Here is a 21,069-nt window from a genome sequence, read left to right as displayed (position 1 = left end):
AGACAGGGTTTCTCTGTGTAGCCCTGGCTGTCCTGGAACTCACTCTGTAGACCAGGCTGGCCTCAAATTCAGAAATTCTCCTGCCTCTGCCTCCCTAGTGCTGAGATTAAAGGCGTGTGCCACCACGCCTGGCTCCATGCATCTCTTTTACATATACTTCCTACCCCTGCAAATGCATTCCCTCTAACTCCCCACCATGCTTTCTTCTTTAATATGTCCTGATATCAGCCATTGGCCCAAACTTTCTTCTTTAATATGTTCTGATATCAGCTGTTGGGCCCAGTTCACCAACACAAATGTGTAGAATTGGCAAGGAGCAAATTTGTCCAGGCTATTGATCAGAGAAGATTATATGCCCCAGTACACGGGAATGCCAGGGCCAGGAAGTGGGAGTGGGTGGGTTGGGGAGCAGGATGGGAGGGAGGGTATAGGGGACTTTTGGGATAGCATTTGAAATGTAAATGAAGAAAATATATAATAATAAAAAAAGCCCCTACCCCAGCCCAGCCTTGTGACTTTACTGACCCCCTGCTATGAGGTCAGTGACACCCCGCTCCTCACCCCAAGCTGCCCTAATAAACCTACCTTTGTGTTATAAATTCAACTCACTTGGATTTATTATGTTGGTGGGGAAGTCATCTGTATACCATGCATCCTTTCAGGTACCCCTTCGAGGTGTGAGTGCCTTAGCTCACCAATTTAGTTCTGATTTTATGCTTGCCTCTAGCCTGATCATGACCCCACAGTCTGAGGCTTGTAAATGGGAATTGGAAGTCTTTAGATAAGTGAATAAGTCAAAAGGAATATGCAGGCTTTAAATGAATCATTTCTAATAGGCATACAAAAATACATAGGTATTTTACAAACATGCAGGCTTATAAAAATTGAAGAGAAAAACTTAGGATGTAACATGAAAACAATTTAGTACTATATACCAGAAGCTGTAGAGAGCTTTTCGGTGAAGAAGGAGCTGAAGGGAGTCTCTGTCAAAATTTAGGCAGAACACTACTGGAGTTCATGGATCAGGTTAGAATCATCTCTAGTTCTTCTGTCAGGAAACGTCTCCAGCGAGAAGGAAGGGCTGAGTGCTCAAAGTGGGCTGTGGCTTTAGATGACAGAAGCCCCTGCGCTTTTCATTGTTCTCTTTTCTGAATGGGATACTAGACTTTTACATTGCCTTACACATTCGTATCTCCAGTGACTTAATTAGGCTGGGGATATGTTGGGACCTGAAAGATAGAGAAAATGAGGGTATTCTTCTTGGAATAAAATAAGGATTGATTTTTAAAAATTTATTATATTCTATGTGTACAATGATTTTGCCTGTATCAATATATGCACAATATGTGTGTGTCCCTGGAGCCCATGGAAGCCAGTAGAGGACATCAGATCCCCAGGAATTGGAGTTACAGATGGTTGTGAGCCACAAAGTGGGTGCTGGGAATTGAACGCAGGTCCTTTGGAAGAACAGCCAATGTTATTCTTAACCATTTCTCCAGCCTCAAGGATTGTTTCTTAAGTGCTAACAATTATGTCTGACATATGGTTGATTAACATGTACGGCAGCGCCATTTCTTTATTAGTATTATCTTTACTGTCTGAAAATATTATGTTGAAGAGCTATTCTTTGAAATTAGTGTTTTCTGTCAGTCAATACAGAAATGATTTCCAAGCTTAGCAGTTTAGTAGGGGAGAACTTAATGTAATTAACACTTGTCAGTAGAGAGTGCGTCTGGTTTTTTGCTGTATAGAGTCTTTTGGTGTTGGGCAGCAATGGGAAGGCCAGATTTAGCAAGGCTGAAAAGAGCTAGGGAGTGACTGCTTTGCAGCTTCTGTGCTTGGTACCTAGAGCTCTGCTCCTTTGGCCATCTTGCTTCTGCTCTACCTTATCTCTACTCCATCTTGCTGGAGACTGGCTGGTTACACTTTTTCACTGTTTGCCAGTGGGATGTCACTTCCCTGGCTCATTTTTCATTACATTTAGATACACTTTTGTTTTCTTTTTGTCCTCAATCATTAGGGTGCAAAAATGTTTTGCTTTCTATAAAGGGGGCAATGAGAAAGACGAATGTCTACCACCTACATGTCTCATAGGACTACTGTCTAGCTATCTATTTATCTTGTTATATCTGGGTCCCATTATTGACATGTAGCATTAACACCACTTTTCTATCATTTATAAAAATTAGCTAGGAATTGATTGCTGAAAATTCTTGAGGAGTGTGAATTCTAATGTAAGTTAAAAAAATTCAATGAGATTTCTCTATTGAATATGACCACTGGGAATAATATTGCTTCCATGTGATAGAAGATTGGTTGTGTGGGACTGAAAATAATCTGGGTTATTATAATAATTGATAGATCTCTAAAGCTCAACTCTAACACAGTCTTAGTATTTTTCTTAAAACGTGTTCTACATCTTCTTGTATATCCCATGAGAACCATTGACAGTGTATTCATAGAACATAAATAAAAATGTATACAAGATTAATGCTAAAATGACAGACAATAGAAGACTGAGATTTCCCTGTTTTGGATTTTGTCTCTGTCTGCCCATGCATTGACCTACCATTGGATATTTTGTATATATTCCTTATGCTTAACATGGATAATGAGTGTGCTGTGATTATATGAACTAAACACTTTCTTTTCTTTCTTTCTTTTTTGTTTTTTTTTGTTTTTTGTTTTTTGAGGCAGGGTTTCTCTGTGTAGCCTTGGCTATCCTGGAACTCACTCTGTAGACCAGGCTGGCCTTGAACTCAGAAATCCGCCTGCCTCTGCCTCCCAGTGCTGGGATTAAAGGTGTGCGCCACCACTGCCCGACTACATAGGGCAGAGTGTTTGGTGACCAAGTATGAGGATCTGAGTTCAGATCTTCAGCACCCACATAAGAGCCAGGAACACTGGTGCATGTTGATAGCCTGGAGCTTATAGGAAGGAGAATAGTGACAGGTGGCATGGTGTTCTGAATGGGAAGTCCTTCATAGGTTCTGCCATTTGGATACTTGGTTTCCAGTTGATGGTGTATACTATGTAGAATGTGTGTCCTTGTTGAAGAAGATAAGCCACCGGAGCCAGGATTTGAGAGTTTAAAAACTCAAACCATTGGAATTTGCTTTTCTCGACTATGGGCTTGTGGTTCAAAATAAAAGCCCTCAGCTTCCTGCTCCTGCGGCCATGTCTTTGCTCTACCATCAAGGACACTAGCCCTCTGGAACCATAAGCTCAAAGAGACTTTTTCTTCTGTAAATTTTCTTGGTTATGGTGTTTTCTTACAGCCCTAGAAATGAAACCAATACTTCTAGTACCAATTTCTGTATTAGTTACTTTTCTGTTCCCTTGATAAAACACCATGACCAAGGCAACTAATGGAAGAAAGGGTTTCTTTGACTTGTGGTTTCAGAGAGATAAGAGTTTGTTATAGTGGGGAAGCATGGCTGCAAGGAAGTTTGCTGGCCAGAACAGCAGGCTGAGAGCGCACACTTTGAAATGCAAGCATGAAACAGAGGTAGCAAACTGGAAATGATATGAATCTTTAAACTCTTTAAGCTTGCCTTCAGTGGTGTAACGCCTCCAACAAGACCCCATACCTCCTAAGCCTCTCCAAACAGCACCAGCAACTGGGGATCAAGTATTCATATTGAAGAGCTTATGGAGGAATTCTCATTTGAGTCACTACAGGAGGGTCATGGGAGCTTGCTGGCCAGTTAGTTTAGATGAGAGGGAGGAGATCTGGCTCAGTGAGAGACTGTTTTAAGAAGTACAGTGAGGTTCATAGAGGAAGATATCCTCTGTCAGGCTCTAACCTCCACATATGGATATATGGGTGAGAGCACCCTCCTGTGTGCCCATAACAAACACAGACACAGACACAGACACAGACACACACAGAGAGAGAGAGAGAGAGAGAGAGAGAGAGAGAGAGAGAAGAGAGAGAGAGAGAGAGGAAGATAGGGAGGAAAAGAAAAGTTGAAACAAAAGTTATATGCACAAAGAATAAACTTTATAACATATTTTAGTAATTTTGAAAGATGCTTAAGGATAACACTTTACAGCTGAGTAAAGGTGGGAGGCGGGAAACCTAGCACCTGAGCAACACTGTCCTGAACCAACCGGGAAATACATGGAAGAAAAAGAAGTAGAAAGTAGCCTGAGTGACAAAAAAGAAAATTAAACCTCAAACATTCCTTACTTAAGTCATATCAACAAAACAAGGACTGTAGAGAACTTAGAGGTTCAGGCCCACGTAGCTCAGAGGACCAGAAACATCTGCAACACCCACAATGGCTAGGCCCTGTGCTTTCCTGATGCCCTTGGGGTTGATGAGCTACTGGTCAACCTGCTCTCTAGGATGTGGCTGCCTCAGACTCATAACCTCAGGAACAAGAGAGCCTTAACACTCCTGGTACAAATGAGGAGACTCTCCCCCCTCTCCTGCCTGAAGGACAGGAAGGACTTTGGATTCCCCCAGGAGAAGGTGGATGCCCAGCAGATTCAGAAGGCTCAAGCCATGCCTGACCTAACAGGTAATGAGAATCTTCCAAAGGACTCATCTGCTGCCTGGTGAACAACCCTCCTAGACTTGACCTCCACCGGCAGCTCAGGGACCTGCAAGGCTGGCTGATGCAGCAGGTGGGGGTGCAAGAACCTCCCCAGACCCAGGACTCCCCTGACTCCCTGGGAGCTTTCAGGAAATACTTTCACAGGATCCCTGTGAACCTGAGAGAAGAAACCCAGCCCCTGTGCCTGGCAGGTAGGTAGAGAAGAACTCTGGAGAGCCCTGTCTTCCTCAGCCAACTTGCTAACAAAATTGAGTCGTATTCTAACACAGAAATGATTCTCACTGTCTGACATTCAAACCTTCATTTGTATTGTAATTTTGAGATTAAATCCATTCAATCATTAGATATCTTTAAGAATGTTAAGCTACATGGTGTTCAACTCTAAGGAAACTTATTTTTTATGAACACAAAGATATATCCATAGGAACTAACCCCAAAGGAAGAGTCCTAAAGGGCAGAATTATGAGTTCCAAAAAGGCCGGAGAATTGGCTCTCACCATTTTAAAGAAGCACCACACCCAGGCTATTGTGCTGCACTTACACAATGTGCTGGTGGGCATCATTGTCACATGCTTCCTACTGTGACTCCAGAGCATCCAATTCCTGGAATAGGGACACATGATGAGGAATTCCTTCCCATTATCTCCTTCAATTCCCTCACTTTAAAAATATTACAGGACCTTTTGAGTCCCAAACACATTGATAGTTCTCAAATCTTCAGCATCACACATAGGAAAGAGTTCTTGACTAGCTGAAATTGCACAGTGAACCATGGGATCCATCAAATGAGAAATGTATGTAATTCTAGGGCAAAGGGGTCTGGAAACTATTAAAGGAACTGAAAATACAAAACCTGCAACACAGCTGTGCAGAGAACATAACTTTGTGTTGAAATTCTTCTCTGTTTAGAGATGTGTGTGTGTGTGTGTGTGTGTGTGTGTGTGTGTGTGTGACGATGAATCACTTCAATTTCTCCAAGCCTTTGTTTTCTCTGAATTAAAATAAAGTCAAAGTGTTTATATAGTTGTTCTGAACAGCAAACAACATGCATTGTAAAACACTTAGTTATTCTCTTCCATACATAATATTTTAAATATGCTAGGTATCTGCTAAGAGCTGAACTGATCAAGTGAAGTTTTCCCTGAACCACTGATTTATGGAGAAGGAACACAGTGTGGCAGAACCAATAATATGTTGGAGCCAGCTCCTTGGGAGAACTGTGGCTTAGGATCCTGAGAGCACAGTTCTTCCTACTCAAAGGGACTATGGTGATGAGCCCCAAGGCTGCTGTATGCTCCATTTACAATGCTCGAGATACCCTGTACAATACTGTTTTATTAGCATTTTGCTGACTTAGTTCTATTTGTATGTTGGTCTCTGCTGATTACCATTTCTTTCCTGGAAATAGTATATACAGTGCTATACTCTTCAAGTAAGTTTGCTTGGCAAATCCTTCAAACTCTTATATTTTCTATTTTCAATCCTTTATCTTATGTCCTCCTGGTTCTCTCTCAAGACCCTATCATTAAAAAAAAAAAAATCACCTTCTGTTCTCCATCAAGCATCTCCCAATATTTTTATTACATGTAAAATATTATGAAAATATTGAAAAATACTTTTCAATGTATTTTTTTCCTCTAAAATTCTTAGGCCATGTAACCACTACTCAGTAGCTGACTTCAAAGGGGGCAGCTTAAATAGATAATATTAGGTTATGGAGTCTGGGGAGGCAGAGAAGCACCACAGGTCAGCAGAGATCTTCATTTGAAGGAAGACTCTTACATTTAGTTAGGAGATGGAAGCTCAATGGGAAAATGTTTGGAGGAAAGTACCGAAGGCTTGTGGTGTTCAGTTAGTGATTGGATAGCTGTCACCTTTGCCATGTGACCTCTGTCATCTCTCCCTTCACCTTTCTGCCTGTTCACACATAGCTGCTTTCTCTTCCGTCTGGTTTCAGTTCAGCAGTTTCCCTAAAGAGCAGAAGCCACAAATAGAAAGCAGAAGCAGAAGTTAAATGAAATGTCTGTGTTTTGTGATGCATGTGCTAGAGAGCACTCCTAATAGCTGTTCATATAATTTAGTGCCACACCCAAAGGATGTACACAGAATGTAGTGCTTCTGGGTTAAGGGAAGCCCAGGGAAGTGCTGACTCTGGAAAATAAGTTTACCAAGGGCAGCAACCAGGACTTCGGCACGTTCTGCTCATTCTGAAATCCCATCACTGAATGGAGACTTTCTTCATTTTGCTGAGGATCATTTTTTGGTAATCCTAACAGCTACATATTATAATTGAAAGAAAACTTTTATTAAAAAGTGCATCACAGTATTAAAATCTTTTACATATCTTAGTAGACATCTTCAGAGCTTTCTTTTTTCTTCAAGAAAACACATCAGGGAAGAATTCTGAAGAAGACTGAAAAACAGTCACTACTCATGGGAATAGCTCTTATGTTCAGCTAGGATAAGACTGTAGATGGAATACTGGAAGACAGTCGGTGTCCTGTATCAAAGTGAAACATGCAGTATTCCCTTGCGGATTCAGACACTGGGCACACTTCTCAACCACTTACCCCCAGCGTCTAGTTGTCACAATCCCCAGTCCAATATATATATATATATATATATATATAAATTCTCAATACAAAAGATGCCCACACAATAAATTCAAGGCCAATTGATAATGGTATAAGCTACCCATCTAGATTAGACATGTTACCCTAGTTATTCTATCCCTATATGATACTATATCTACCTGTGGCTATTTAAAAACACGTGGAATCTGAATCATCCTGTTCATCCTCCATCTTGCTTCCTTCTTCCTACCTGTCTCCTCCATCTCCATCTCTAACACTCCTTGCTCTGCCTCCCTTTCCCCTGTCCAATCACAGCCTTCTTGTTGTATAAATAAATTAATTGGACGGGGAAAATCCTGCTACACATCACCCCTTCTGTTCAAATTAAAACAACAAAAAAAACTTTTCTCTCAAATATAAATTGAGCACAACTACCACCGTTTTGTAATTTATAAGGTATCAGATAAACCTAACACCCAGTCCATCATTAAAATAGAACGTTGTCGAACAAGCTTGCAATCCCACCAGCAATGGAGGAGTGTTCCTATTTCTCCACAACCTCGCCAGCATCTGTTGTCACCTGAATCTTTAATCTTGGCCATTCTGACTGGTGTGAGATGGAATCTCAGGGTTGTTTTGATTTGCATTTCCCTGATGGCTAAGGATGTTGAACATTTTTTCAGGTGTTTCTCAACCATTCGATATTCCTCAGTTGAGAGTTCTTTATTTAGCTCTGTACCCCATTTTTTAATGGGATTTTTTGAGTTTTTGGAGTCCAGTTTCTTGAGCTCTTTGTATATATTGGATATAAGACCTCTATCAGATTTAGGATTGGTAAAAATCCTTTCCCAATCTGTTGGTGGCCTTTTTGTCTTGTTGAATTGATCTACTTGTCTGTCACTGTGCCAGTACCATGCAGTTTTTATCACAATTGCTCTGTAGTACAGTTTAAGGTCAGGCATGGTGATTCCACCAGAGGTTCTTTTATTGTTGAGNATGGTTTTTGCTATCCTAGGTTTTTTATTATTCCAGATGAATTTGCCAATCGCCCTCCTTGGTCTTCCAAACTCCATATGACCTAGCACAAGGCAAGGCCTGGGCCAAGTAGTGGGAGTGGGTGGGTAGGGGAACAGAGGTGGGGGGAGGGGTATGGGAATCTTTCGGGATAGCATTTGAAATGTAAATAAAGAAAATAATAATAATAAAAAAAAAATAAATAAAACGTTCCAGATAAATACAAAAAAAAAAAAAAATAGAACGTTGTCAACTATCCTAACTTAAAAGACTTATAATTCTTCATTTGAATTATGTCCTGGCTTTAGATTGTATGACATCTGAAAACCATCCTCTCAAATCTCTTCTCTCAGTGTAAATAGCCTGGGTTGGCTATGAGACTATAGTCTTTTAACCCTGTCAGAAATCCAAGAATACCAACATTAACTGAAAATATATCGGAAGCTTAACACAGCTTCCAGAACTGAGACAAATTGTAGAGACAGCTGCCTACCTATACAGCCCCAGTAAGTCAGGAAGCTGGAGCATCTGTCTTCAGCTGGCCCAGGACCATCTGACAGACCTTCAAAAAACAGGAGTTATTAAGGACTAGCCTATTCTGTTTCTGCAGAACTAAACTGCCCAAAACCATAAATTGTGTCCTTTCAAGAACAGCACAGGTCTGCAGGAGAGAGTGGTAATTTTTCTGCCCAGTGGTGACCTAGCCACAATGTACAGCCTCGCCTGGAGGTATAGATGTTCAGCTGATTCTTTGAATCCACAAAGCTGTTTGGAGCAGATTTGTCTAAACAACAAGTGGATAAATAATATTACATGCTATGCTCTATGGATTACTGACATTTTTAAAAACCAACTATCTATGTAAAATGATCTGGACTGTGGCCCGTTAATGACTATCAACTATTTCTAATTAAATATCTTGAAAACACCCTAACAATAAACTCAGAGCCAAGAATTTGTTATCTGACCCTTAACTCACAGACTTAAACATCTCAAAAAAACAAAATAGAAGGACTGGGTCCAAACCTTGTACTTACAAAATTTTTGTATCAATAGAAGAAATTTATACCAATGAAACCTTGATTCTGTATCAAAATAAATTCTGTACCAAAATAAGAAATTATGACTTCAACTAGTAACAATTATAAAGATTTCTACCAAATGAGATTATGGCTATACAGTCAATTCTAGCTATTTCCTCCCCATTCCAAATATGACCATTTCTAAATTCCCTAGAAAGACAACCTTAGAATAACCACCTCCAGCCCCAAAGCCCAGGGAACAGGGACAACGACACTTCATAACTTCTTCAAGCTGAATATGGCCGTTGAGTTATTTTTGAAGGGGGGGTGGATAGAGAAAATGGGGGAGTTGGGTGGCTTTAAGAAGGCCACACCGACGATTGTTTTAGTCTCTGATGTCTATGTCCTGACTGGATCCAGCTGAAAGTTCAAGACATCAGAAGTTCAAACATGTCAGTTAGCATGTCTGACTATGAGACTCACCAAGGCTGTATATTCTGTAATATAAAAATCTCAAAGGTTTAGTATCATCAAGATAACTTTTTTGTTTGATTCTTTGGAATCTAGTTCTCTGGGGGGGGGGGTCTCCCTCTTCTTCTATCTGATCCATATTACTCTGGAAGGTGTATAGACACTAATACCTTTCTAAAAATGCAAAGACCAAACCTTTCTCCCAGATCAGCATATCCTTGAGTCAGTAACCAGAAAAACCTTTATATTGACATCTCTCCCAGAGGAATAATATAACCACAAAACCAAAATCACACTCATTTTGGAAGTTAAAACAATCCAACACAAATGAAGTAAACTAAAATACTGTATGTTTCTATTCTTAGACCTTTTCTGTTTGCCAAGCAGGATAATAACCCAAGATTCCCATGGATTAGACAGAATTTGAATATCCTGTGAGGCATATTAAAGCAAACTATCTTCATACCATCTTACTGTTTGGCTCTCTGCCTAGAGCCACTGACATTAATTTTATTAATACCTGTTATAAAATCTATCTGTTGACCTCCCTACCTGGAACTACAGACATTATTAATTAATACCTGTTTATAGCAGGTAATTATTACTGTCCTCTCGACTTAAAGTCAGTGACTAATTTTCTGTATACTAGTTCCATCACGTGGGACAAAAATCCCCATATGATTATATACAAAATTTGTATATAAATCTTTCCTAAGAGCAAATAATCCCAATTTTATAAATTCACAGTTCAATCCATCTCTTCCCTAAGAAGTAGGCAACTTTCATCCTCCTTCTCCTGACAGAGAGAGCAGCCTGCTACTCCCCACAGCAGGGGACCTCAGAGCCTGCTTTCTTTGTTTCAGTTCCTGACCTTGAGTCCATGTGACTCATCTCAGCTACTCACTTCAACAAACAAATAAACAAACAAAAACCCATCTAACTCGCAGGCTAATAATCTTAAATTTCTAGTGGATTCTTATCCAACATGTTGGTTCAGCACCTGTTGCGGGAAATATAAAAGAAGACAGGCAAGTTCCCACACTATGCCAGGGCACCAGCAGCGGGCCACATGGCTCCAGTCAGGTGTTCTCATCTTAGCAGACTCACTGGCCTGGAGCTCCGGAGACCTCTCCACAGGACTCATTAAGTTCCCTTGGCATCATGGACATCTCTTTGTAAACGACATGCAGCAACACCCATGATCCTCTCCTTCCGGAGAGGATCTCATCCCATAGAAACCATTTTTGGGAGAGTTGGTGGTGGTGTAAGCTTGGCTGACCTTGTGATTGCGTAACATCTTCCCATTCTGACCACTTCTATTTTTGTCATTGCTTGTATCATCAACATTTTTTTTTCTATATAAATAATTATACTTGAAAGTTTTATTACTGTCTCCATACTGACACATTGCCCTGGACTTCTCTGTAGCTATATTTTGTTTCATAATGCAACATTGACTTTTTATGTATTTGCAAAATTATAGAATTGAGAATTGGATGTGGGTGAGATGTGTTGGAAGAGTATTGACCCGCTCAATCAGCAACATCTGATTGATAGAAGAACCAGACGTTGATCCTTTCGCTGAAGCTCTGATAAGTAGTGTCTAGTCCACATGACAAGGAACACAGGATGGTGGCTGCAATGACTCAGTGAACACAGTCTTTTCGGGGAAAGAGCAATGTGCAGGGCCAGATAGAATTAACTACCATTTAGGAGCTCAGAACCAAGAGTATGACTGTGGCCGTGACTTCAAGCTTCCTCATTCCTTAGTTGCAGTGGTCAAGACCCACTAATGTCCAATAATATACAGAACACATTTAAATAAAGAGCCCTAAGTCAACCCCCAGTGAATTGTTTAAGGATGTAGGAGCCCATTTTTCCCTTTTTCGGGTACTTCTTCATCTTCATCCTTACTCCACCAGAAGACAAAGCATAGGAAGTCCATTTGCTAACAATACAAATGTGTTCTGCTAGAGAACACGGGAGGGAAGCAGAGTGGGATGAAACATTTCTAGAGCATTCTGAGGGATGGAGCAATGTCACTGGGCTATATGGAGTTAACCATTTAAAAGTTTTCATTTAGAAAAGAGAGATGACTGAAGAGGCTTCTGAGAGGCCACTGCTGTTCCAGGGAGAAGGCACCAACAGCCTGGGTGTCCCCAGCATGGGTGACTAAAGTCACAGACGCCTGTGGACTACTAGAAAGGGGCTCTATAGGTTATCTTAGTATCCTTTGTAAACTTGTGTGTGCACGTTTGCATGTGCATGTATATGTGGCTGTGTGTGTGTTTTCCCTAAAAAACAGCACATACTACAGTGCAGAGAACCTTATTCATGGAACCCAGGCATCCCAGGGAAACTCTTAGATACTATTCACAACTCAGTTTCTTTAACATACAAATGTGTTGCAGATAGTGTATGCATGTACAGAGGGTTAGAGACTTTGAGTACATTTAGTGAGAAGTTGTTCAAGGTCTGCTCAAAAGAAGAAAACAACAACAACAACAGTGCTACTGAGAAATCACAACTGCTTTTGGCAGCAAAGTCTTTTGTAAAGGTTAATTTATGGGTTTTACCTAGTTTAATCAGGTGGTTAGATCAATTCTCATTCTTCATTCTGGCTTGGTGCATTATGCTCTGAGTAGGCATATTTGAGTTTACAACTGTTCCTGAGGATTAGGGTCCACACAACAAGGAACATGAAACCTCTATAAATACGTTAGAACTATTAGTCATTAATGTGAGTAGCATAAGGTCAGTTTTGGAAAGTGTGACAGTTAATTATAGACCTGGCAATGATGGAGTTTTAAAGAATACATATGTTCAAACAAAAACTTGATTCTGTTTTTTCTCTTTCCGTCTTTTCTTATTTTGAGACAGGATCTTATGTGGATCATGATGAACTCAAAGTCATTCACTAACAGAGCATGACTTTGGGCTTCAATCTTCATATCTCTATTGTTAGAGGTATGGGATTACAGGCTTTTGCCACCACAGCAACTTTGATGTGGTGTTGGTGATGAACCCACTCCTGAGTAAGTTACACACCAAGCCTCCATTCCTTTTCCACTTCCTCACTAATGCTAAGGTTGGAACCCAGGACACCTCACGCAGAGTGGAGAATTGCTCTTCCACTAAGCCACACCTACCAGTCTAAACCTCTCATCTTCTTTATTTCATTCTTCCTTCATTCTTCTTTAGCAACTCAAAGGTGGTCCTCACACACACTAGCCAAATGTTCTCCCCTGGAGCTAGATCCCCATCTCATTGACCATTCATCAGTGGTTTAGGGTACAATTGTCCCAAATGTTTGCAAAGTTGCCCAAACAGGTCTTGAACTTGCAGCTCTCCTGCCCCATGTTTGGGCATTGCTGTACTACCAGGTGCAGCCTGTCTTCTCTTTTAGCAGAAGGAAACTCCACTGCAGTGGAACCCACTGAAGAGCCCTCATGAGCTCCACTCACTGTGACTTCCTATGAAGCAAACAGACTCATCACTGCCAGCCCTAGCGTGCCATCCCAGCTCCACAGGCATCTATCAAGTCCCAGTGACAGCACTGTGGCCCAAGCAGGTTGGCCCTTGATACATGTGAGTTTTAACAGGTTCATCTGGGGCCAGGAGAGATGCTCCATGTGACACAGTCCAGTGTACCATCTGTATTTGTCACAGAGAGGATAGCACTTCAGACGTGACCATCTTGTTACAGGTTTGTTAAATGTCTCTAAAACCAGGATGACAGCCTATAAAGCTAGAGAAACTCGTGATACAGGGATAGAAATGTGGGGGGGGGGGGAAATCTGCTTTATTCCCAGTTGTAAACAAAGATAAAGATTCAACTACCCATGGTACATGTTCACACACACACACACACACACACACACACACACACACACACACACAGTAAACCTAAAAGTTATTTTGAATTTTTTCTTACAAACAGAAAATAAACCTGTTTAATCTGCTGTTGTCCCATCCTCTTCCTCTGCCCTATAGATTTCATGCCATGGGTTTTCCTGGGCTCTAAATTCTCGAATTTCCATTCTTCCTTCCTTTCTAAGGACTGTTGCAGACAAACCACATCTCAACTCTTTGTTTTAACTTTGAAGATTAATTTTGTCCCTAAGATGTTCTATAAATGAAGATCATTCAAATAGTGTTACCAAGAGGGTGGAGTTAATATTCTCCAGCTCCTGGTATCTCCCCTGCCAGGCAAGCACATGGGCGAATATTCTCAAGGACCTCATAACAATGTAAGTCCCATTACTAACATCACAAATATTAATGTCATCTTAATTGGTATCAAAATTAATACAAAAGTCTAAAATTCATCTAATTCCCTTTCTATTATATTTTAGATTTCTGGACATAGTATTTTCTTGGTCTTGAAGGATTATTAACATACAGTCTGGCCATCTGGAGTTAGTGTTACTGTGAATGGGGTCTGGCCACCAGTCATTTATGAGCTACTCTGGTTCCTCCCTTCTGTCCTCAAAGCTCCTTGAGTCTCCCATAAATGAGAGAAAATACAAATATCGGCCTCACAAAGGCAGTGGATCTGCATGGAGCAGCTCTGTTTAGTCTCTGCCAGAAGCATCTGCTCACACCTGTCTTTGTGGCTTCTATAGCAGCGTCCAGCTTTCACCTTGCTCTTGTCCTGACTCACGCAGCTTTGCTCCACCATGTTTCCCCAATTGACACTTCCCTCTTTCATAAGCAAAGGTCACTTCCTTTAGCTTTATGACAACGGAAGTTTCAACACGATCTTTTAGGCCACAAAATTCCTATGGAGTTTTATTTTTTAGAAAAGTAGAAATAAAACATGGAGGAGCCGGGCGTAGTGGCGCACGCCTTTAATCCCAGCACTCGGGAGGCAGAGGCAGGCGGATTTCTGAGTTCGAGGCCAGCCTGGTCTACAAAGTGAGTTCCAGGACAGCCAGGGCTATAACTCAAGATGTCCTGCAGAGAATAGATAACTTAGCTCCCTTTTTGTCAGTTTGTTTTTTTCCTTGTGTTTGGTTTATGAAGATTACACCCAGAAATCCAGTTTTTATAATATTAACTTGCTGATGCATATGGAAATTCCCCATGCTTGCTGTAAATACAATAAATACACTACACCCCTAGACTTAGGCTTCTCAGAGAAACCCTGTCTCAAAAAAAATGGAGGAAAGACATAGAGAAAAATGATTCCACTCTCCAGTATTCTTTTAGTTCCCTGTAATTTCATTACTTCTCCATGAAATAGTATGTATGGAACGGAGAAGGAAACAAGTGTCAGCCATTAAGTTGATGTCACATGCTGAAAACACTGGAAACGTTTAGAGCACAGAGCTTTCCTAGCTGAAGCACAGAAATTTTATGTCCCTGATAAACTAAGCATGGATGGAGTCATTGTGTGTGTGGAACATGGGTGGACATCAGATGGAATATACACACATAGGACACTAGTTTGTGAATAATTAGCTGGCAGTGAAGGTAACGCATCAGTCCATCACTGTCATTGTCAAATTGTCAAAGATAGCAAGTCTTCAGGATTTAAGGAGATTGATTATAAATACAGCATTTACAAGATACAAAATAGTTTGTTAGGCCCAATTGCAGTGAACGAAGAGCCAATCGTGATGCAAACACATAAGGGTCTTTATATGAGCTTGCAAGCAAGGTCTCTCACTGTCCCCACTGCAGTGTGTCAGAGAACCCCAAGTCTAGGGGTGTAGGGTATTTATTGTAGTTACAGCAAGCATGGGGAATTTCCATAGGCATCAGCGAGTTAATATTATAAAAACTGGATTTCTGGGTGTAATCTTCATAAACCAAACATGAGGGAAAAAACCACCTGATGAAAGGGTGGCTAAGTTATCTATTCTCTGCAGGACATCTTGAGTTATCTGTATGTACCTTGACCCTGCTATTGCACCCTGACTGGCTGATGCTAAGGGGGTGGGGTTGCCATAGAATGCTTGCTCAGGAGGACTCTGTGGTCTTCTTCCTGGAACTGGAGTTTAGCCCCTGGTCTTGCACAAAATAGAGTTTCTTAAAAAACAGAGTTGGTTGGACTTTGCAATTTGTCTAATAAAAATAGTATTATGACAACTTGGACATTTTATTTTCAGCCATGGAACAAAATACACTTTTGTTTTAGCTTCTGCAGTTTCCTGACAGTTCTCTCTGAGGGACACGAGTCATTATTGAAGCCTTTCAAGGACGAGGGAACAACAATTCTATAACCAGAGTTTTGAAGTGATAGGAAATCGGTTGTGCTGAGAAACATTGACACTTTCTATCAGGAGGTGTAGATGATCAGATGACAGACACTGCATGAGCCATGGACGAGGGGGAACTAGTGTTGCCTTAGGATTAGAATTGCCACACTCAGACACAACTAGAAAGAACCCATACTCAGGATGGTTACAGCAGGGAGAACATTAGACCTCAGTATGAAAGATGTAGGCTGAGAGGGCAGAGGCTGTTAATAGTGACCCTGAGAGACCAGTGACACACAACTGCATGGCCTGCAAGAATGTGTTCCTGGAGGCGGAAAACCCTCAGGGAAGCTCTTTCAGAAGTAATGAGTCACTTTCGCAGTAAAACAACCACCCTCTGCTCCCAGTGCCTCCTTGCCATGAATGGTCCAGCAAGTCACAAATAGCTTCAGAAACCCACAGAGCTTCAGCGGGCACCGCTCTGCATGTAAAAGAAGGGTGGAAAATAGAGGTGAAGACTGCCTAAGCCTTTGTCCCTACACAGACCAATGTTTAAATATGCAGAAAGTCTGTAGTTGTGAATGTGTTTATAAGTGAGTGACTACATACGCATACACACTTCCGAGTACAGACCAGATTCTTTGCAATGACAATTTCCATTTGGAACGGAGTATCTGGTTAATTGGGAACCTTCACCTTCCCTGCAAGATTATTTTAGGCTTGTGATGTCAGGTCGCATTGAGAACACTCAAACAAAAATACAGAAGTAAACCGTAGGGAAGTGTTCAGACATGACAATTGTATTGCTGCACAGGCGGCAGGCAGGCATGCACAGGCTGTTTTCACAGAACCGATGTCCAAGACCGACCCAGCCCCAGCTCAGCAGGAGCAGTGGCAACCTCATTTCTCCATGGCCCTCCCGCTCCCTCTACTGGCCATCCTGGTGATATGCAGCTGTGCCCTGTTGGACCTCTGGTATCTGAGCTACCTCAGAGCTCTCCCGTGCTTAGCAGGAAGACTTTTGTGCTCCTGGGCCAAATGAGAAGAGTCTCTTCTTCCTCTTGCAGGAGTGACAGACGGACTTCCAATTCCAGAGGAACGTGGCGGATGGTATCTTATTCCACAGCGTCCAGGTTATGCCTTTGCTCCAGTTGAGGCTCCAGTAGCTCCCGCCCTCCAACTCTTGCTCACAGACAGCTCCTCTGATGCTGGAATACAGCCCTCATGATAAACTCCATGCTGAGCTCCTTCAGCAACTGGGGGACCTGCAGCATGTTCTGTGGAGGTGACAGGAGGGGGAGGTCTGTCCTACAAATGCCCTTGAGACACTTCAGGGGGATCCATCTCTACATGAAAGAGAAGAAATTCAGTGTCTGAGTCTGGGAGATTGTCCGTGTTGAAGCCAGAGCCTGCTCAGCAAGAAGAATGTTGCAAAAAGAATGTTGCAAATTGATAAAGCGCAGGTGGATCTGGGTCCTCTGGAAACCATTGTTCTTCGGCGCTCTGACACCTTTGTTATTTCAAATGACTCCTATTTATACTTTGGTCATATTTGCTTTAATTGAACTTAGAAGTACTTTAATAATGTTAAACATATATATGAGAAATAGATTCCTATCCAGGGAGATTAGTCTCTCTTAGATGACTGACCTAATATTTCTTTATTCATCTACCTATCTATTTATTATTTATTTATTTATTACCTATCTATTTTCACAAACTTACAAGATTTATACAGTTCATACACCAAATTTATTTTCATATTTCATTACATTTTTCAACAATTGACTCATGTTTTTACTTGGCATTTTGTTTAGTTCCTGTAATTAATAACTTGTTATTGAAAGCAAAATCAATGCCCATGTTTTTTTTTTCCTTAGAGGTTTTATTTATTTACATTTCAAATGTTATCACCTTTCCTGGTTTCCCCTCCGAAAAGCTTTTATCCCCTCTCCCCTCCCCCTGCTCACCAACCCACCCTCTCCAGCTTCCTGGCCCTGGCATTTCCCTCTACTGGGGCATAGAACCTTCACAGGACCAAGGGCCTCTCCTCCCATTGATGACCAACAAGGCCATTCTCTGCTACATATGCAGCTGGAGCCATGAGTCCCACCATGTGGTTTTTTTTTTTTTTTTTTTGGTTGGTGGTTTAGTTCCAGGGAGCTCTGGGGGTACTGGTTAGGGGCCGAGACTCAGTGGGAAAGAGTGCTGACCACAGCTGCAAAGGACCCCGGTTCTGATCCCAGCTCCTGCTTGGTGACAGGTGTTCGATTCCCACTAATTACTTCTTCACATAGGAGGAACAACAATATGAACACCCATGTTTTGTAAACCAAAACAGAACAGTGGTAAGATTTATGCTGTTGCACCACAAGTTATGATTGTGGCAGTTTGTGATATTTACTTCAAGAATTAGAAGTGAGCATGCAAGCAGACTCTGCTGTTTGAAACTATCAGAGTTACAGGGAGAGGTAGAATTCATCTAATTGCAGTGATCCTCGAGGCTGTAAGAACAGTAAAGGAAGTTGGTGGTCTCAAAGCAGAGGCTTAGGTATGAGTAAAGTCTGGTGCAAAGTTTAAAAAATAAAGCCAGGCTTCCTTTGCAAGCTGCCTTGTAGAAAATAAAGCACAGATCTCCAGATGAAAACCACACAATGAGATTCCTGAAAAACAATTTTAAAGGAATGTTTCAAGCTGACAGCATGAAATATAGAAGAACATGCAAGCATACCAAAAAATGATATTAGGAAGCTAATACATGATATGAGTAAAAATGATGGTGAGGACATCGAGATGACGTGGAAACAAAAAATAGACTGGACTCAAAGAACTCCATACAGATGCACATCTGGAGGTCCTGATGACAAACTAGGTTAAACAACAGAATAAAGGCTTCTGAACTTGGAGGCATGTGGAATGGGATTGCCTGAACAAAGTCTGAATTGTACATATTCAAGAAGACTTTGAGAAAAGCAAAAAAAGGAAATCAAAAAAGGAATAGTACCCACAATTTCCCTCATGGTTGCAACAATGTAGACATCCAAGTAAGGCTTCAACAAGGACCAGGTACAACTATGTGGCCAAAAAGAACCCAAAGCCTCCTGGATATTCAATTAAATAGATAAAGGAAGGGCTACAAAGGGTCATTGTAAGTGCATATATGAAGCATGCAGAGTGTTTAAGGAACGTGGTGCCTGTGGAGGTACACTGTAATGAGGTGTAATTCAGGTGGGGCCAATTCTGAGATCGGGTAGCGTGTTTGGAGTGGGGACGGGGTTTGTGGAAACAATAGTTTGATCCAGATCTAGCTGTCTGAGATCGGGTAGCGTGTTTGGAGTGGGGGCGGGGTTTGTGGAGACAATAGTTTGATCCAGATCTAGCTGTCTGAGATCCGGTAGCGTGTTTGGAGTGGGGGCGGGGTTTGTGGAAACAATAGTTTGGTCCAGATCTAGCTGCGCTTCTATCAGTTTGAAAGATCCCAGAGTGTAAGGCAGGGCTGAAGATGGGGTGCGGATTTTCTGGGGGCCAACTCTGCCTTTCCAGGCTATTTTACTCCTTAATGTCTCTGGAGTGAGTGTCTGGGAACTGCCAGCTGTTAGAGCATGGAGAACATGAGGGTGGAAGGACGACTGTTGCCCTGTTGCGGAGAAGAGTGACTCCTTAGGATGTTTATGCTTTCCACTAGTTCCTTTGCTATANAGAAGCACTGACAGTCTACGCTATTTGTTGTGCCATTACTCACTTCTGGCTGTTTCCTGGGCTGTCTGGGTCCTTTTCATAAAGCCCTTGCCTCTCGCTATAGTGAAGCGTTTTCTCTGTGACTCTTTTACCAACTTCAGATTTTCTGCACTTACATCCAGGTCTTTCTTTATTTTGATTTGATTCTTATCAGAATGGAAGACAGAGATCTAGTTTCATTCTCCCAAACACAGTTACAGAAGCAATGTGTGCTGTTGCTAATTCAGTGAAATTCAGGTGGATGTAGCCATCTATACTTATTTCTGGGCCANCTATCTCATTGCAGTGATCCTCATAATGCTTTCATATTAGTGTTCTGCTCTCCTGAGGTCTACAACTCTGTACTACATTCAGTCAGGTACTGTAATAGCCCCCCCCCCACTGCACTTTGTGTTTTTAAGTGTAATGTTGTAACACGTTTATTGAAACCTCACTANATCTTAGATAAGCATTTTCATATTATCATTTCAAAGAAAAAAATTCATAAAATGGGATTTCCCCAAGTGCTACATTGAACGTTACTGACATGAGTGGTATTGCTTCCTTATCTGAACAGCAAAAGTCACTTTCTCTCTTTGCTTTCATGACAACTGACACCACATTTTGTTCCCACGCTAAAACCCAATATGTGTTTTGCTCTCTAGGAAAGTAGAAAAGAATAAATAAATAAATAAATAAATAAATAAACAAATAACTGTCATGAACATTAGAATGCATACTATCTACTTGTTTCATTTTCCTCTCTGACATCGTCATGAAATAAGTATAATGAAAAGACAGTGAGGCAGAATTCTGCCATTTAATTTTAACACGTCAAAAGTATAGTACAATTAAATGAAAAATTGTATACAACTGAAGGACATACAGTTCTTCCTCTCTGGAAAAATAGTCTGAATGTCTCTACCATGCAGTTGGAGATGAATGGAGATGGGAATGCAAGACCCCTTCCACCTTTNCTTCAAACAAACCAGACAAACACCTTTAGTTTGTGTTTCCTCTTGAGAACAACCACAGGTTCAACCATCAGTATGTCATTATGTCCGTATGAATATTTCAAACAGAACAAATATTTGATGATTAAGTGTGGGTTATAAAATGAGCATTTGGCAGAGCAATCAGTACTTATNCCTATGAATGAAATTAAGAAAGACTGGAAAATGTCTTCAAAAATACAGAGAAAACATAGTTTTGCTGTCATTGTCTAAGTATTCTTTACACTCTGATTCCTGAGATTGTGGGTCTCTACTGAGAAAAAAATCCCCCCACATGAACACAGTAAGCATAAGAACAGCAGACTTCTAGAATTTATGCTTTTGAAAACCAAGGACACACCATATCCAGTACGAGTTCTGACATCATCAGGATGTGGTAAGGGCATTTTCAGGCAGTGAGTTTCAAAGCAGAAAGTGTGAGTAGAGTCAAAACCCATCAACAAGTCACATGGTACTTGGAAAAATGACATCATATTAGTATCAGACTCTACACA

General features: G+C 41.2%; 1 pseudogene; it reads left to right on the top strand.

Annotated features, from left to right (window-relative positions):
• Nucleotides 1–4,283: 4,283 nt before the first annotated feature.
• Nucleotides 4,284–21,069, top strand: part of LOC110323345 — a 49,685-nt pseudogene continuing 32,899 nt past the window's right edge.

This window comes from Mus pahari, chromosome 6 (genome assembly GCF_900095145.1).
Source record: "Mus pahari chromosome 6, PAHARI_EIJ_v1.1, whole genome shotgun sequence".
NCBI lineage: Eukaryota > Metazoa > Chordata > Mammalia > Rodentia > Muridae > Mus > Mus pahari.
Note: the sequence above shows the minus strand (reverse complement) of the source record. Positions and strands in the feature narration are given on the sequence as shown.